The sequence below is a fragment of the Molossus molossus genome, unplaced genomic scaffold (genome assembly GCF_014108415.1).
Source record: "Molossus molossus isolate mMolMol1 unplaced genomic scaffold, mMolMol1.p scaffold_m16_p_9, whole genome shotgun sequence".
Classification (NCBI taxonomy): Eukaryota; Metazoa; Chordata; class Mammalia; order Chiroptera; family Molossidae; genus Molossus; species Molossus molossus.
The window spans coordinates 97,180,904-97,183,015 of record NW_023425403.1 but is presented as its reverse complement, the minus strand read 5'-3'; the positions used below and the strand labels follow the sequence as shown (position 1 = coordinate 97,183,015).

The 2,112-nt window shown below is 44.6% G+C and overlaps 1 pseudogene; it reads right to left on the bottom strand.

Moving 5' to 3' along the window:
• Nucleotides 1-776: 776 nt before the first annotated feature.
• LOC118622462 lies at nucleotides 777-1,746 on the bottom strand (annotated as a pseudogene).
• Nucleotides 1,747-2,112: the final 366 nt, after the last annotated feature.

The window sequence follows — 2,112 nt, the reverse complement described above, 5'->3', positions numbered from 1 at the left end:
ACCTCCATACTCGCAGGGACCTCACCCTGACAGCCCACGTCAACCTGTCTGCGCACAGATCCGTGCTGGCAGGCCTGCTGCCTGGCTCCAACATCTGGGGCAAAGTCCAGTTTGCTCTCTGTTGTCCTCACGTCACAGAGCTACCGCCAGATGTGGACAAAGAAGCCTGCGGGAGAGCTGGGCAGGGGCCCGAGCATGTGGACATGTCCTCTCTGAGTGGGACCACAGAAGATGTCAGACTCTTTCTTTTATACATTTTTTAAAATTTCAATTACAGTTGACATTCATTGTTATATTAGTTCCAGGTGTACAGAATAGTGGTTAGATATTTCTATAACTTTCAAAGTGACCTTCACAATAACTCTAGTACCTTCCTGGCACCATGCACAGTTATCACACTATTGCTGACTATATTCCCCATTCTGTTCCTTATTTATTTTAATTTTAATCATTTTACTGTTTATACCATGATCACATTCAAATTGGCAGAACTGCTCCATGACAGACAGAGCAGAGACCTGTCATGTAAAGTAGAACGAGTGAAGGCTCTCCTCAAGCCTGAGGGAGAAGTACCGCGGGACACAGGAGGCTGCAGGCAGCAGGGCAGGTGTGGGAGTGGGCAGGCGTGACCGGGGCGCCTACAGGAGGTGGCTCATTGTGTTGGCCTGAGACCACTGCTGGTTCCCAAGGGGAAATTTCTAACATGCGTGGTAAGCTGATCACCGGTGACCAGATAGATATACATTGAGTAGGATGACGCTTCTGCAGAATACATTCTACAAGTTCCTAGGCAGGTTCTCTAAACCTTGTCTGTGATAAATGGACATTGGGGAAATTTTATAACCAGTGAACCTCTTAGGCCAAAAAATAAGCAGCCGCATGAACCAAATGTATACACTGAACGAAAATGGTGCCGTGTTAGCTCTTCTGAAAGACCCAGAGCAGGAGGGTCGTTCGTGCAGAAGATCCTCATCCTTCTCTTCAGCCAGAACACTGGCAGGCTCCACCACCTCTCCAGCTGCCCCCGTTTCTCCAAGTCCTTCTCAATTTTTCCCTTGAGAATCTTTCTCTTCTCCTGTATTTTGTTTAACCTCTTCTCGCTCTCAGTCATCCAGCTCTGTGATGATATAAACAAGTGTACGTTCATTCCGGGGGATGATGACCTGTCCAATGGCATTTACACGCCTGTTGGTTATCTTAATATCTTCATCCAAAGTAACAAAGGAAGACTGTAGCGAGGCGAGTTCCACAGTAGTTCCACTGCTTTGGCATAATTCCTCTTTAATTTAGCCGACTGCTCCCCACCTCTGGCTAAACCAGTCCGTTCATAACTGCCAGTTCCTTCATGGTAATGTTCAAACACCAGCAAAGTAACACCTGCTACATTATCTTTCTTTGCTTGAATCTTCACTTGGGCTTTATTTAGATTTTGGATAACTGTGGTGCTGAAGTCCCCTGCTGTGAACATGGTCTCAGCAAGTGAAAAGGCAGCTTCTCTCATCACTTCACCCATGAACATTTTGGTCTCTATGATCTGCTTTAGAATCTGTCAAAATTGAAGCATTAAGGCATCCGCTTTTTTTCTTCAGGAGGTTTCGACCTGTCTGTGCTCCTTTTAATCAAGGTTTCATGATGGTCTGTGGCATTCACAAGGGAAAGATTTCTGTTCCATCTTTGCCCGACGTTCTGAAGATGACTGTTCAGCTCAGGTTCCCGGCCGGGCAGTCTTGATAGCCACAGATCCATCTACAGTGTCTCCCTCTCCCCACGCTGTAATTTACATCCTATGACTATTTTGTTACTGCCAATTTGTACTTCTTAATCCTTCCCCTTTTTCACCCAGCCCCCCAAACCCCATCTCATTTGTCAATCATCAGTTTGTTCTCTGTATCTGAGTTTTTTTTCTGTTTTGTTTTTGTTTTTTGTTTATTTTAGTTTTCAGATTCCACATATAAATAAAATCTTATGGTATTTGTCTTTCTCTGCCTGACTTCTTTCACTTAGCCTAATACCCTCTAGGTCCATTCATGTTGTAGAAATGGTAAGATTTCATTCTTTTGTTATGGCTGAGTATATATGTGTCACTTCTTTATCCAATAGTCTGTTGATGGA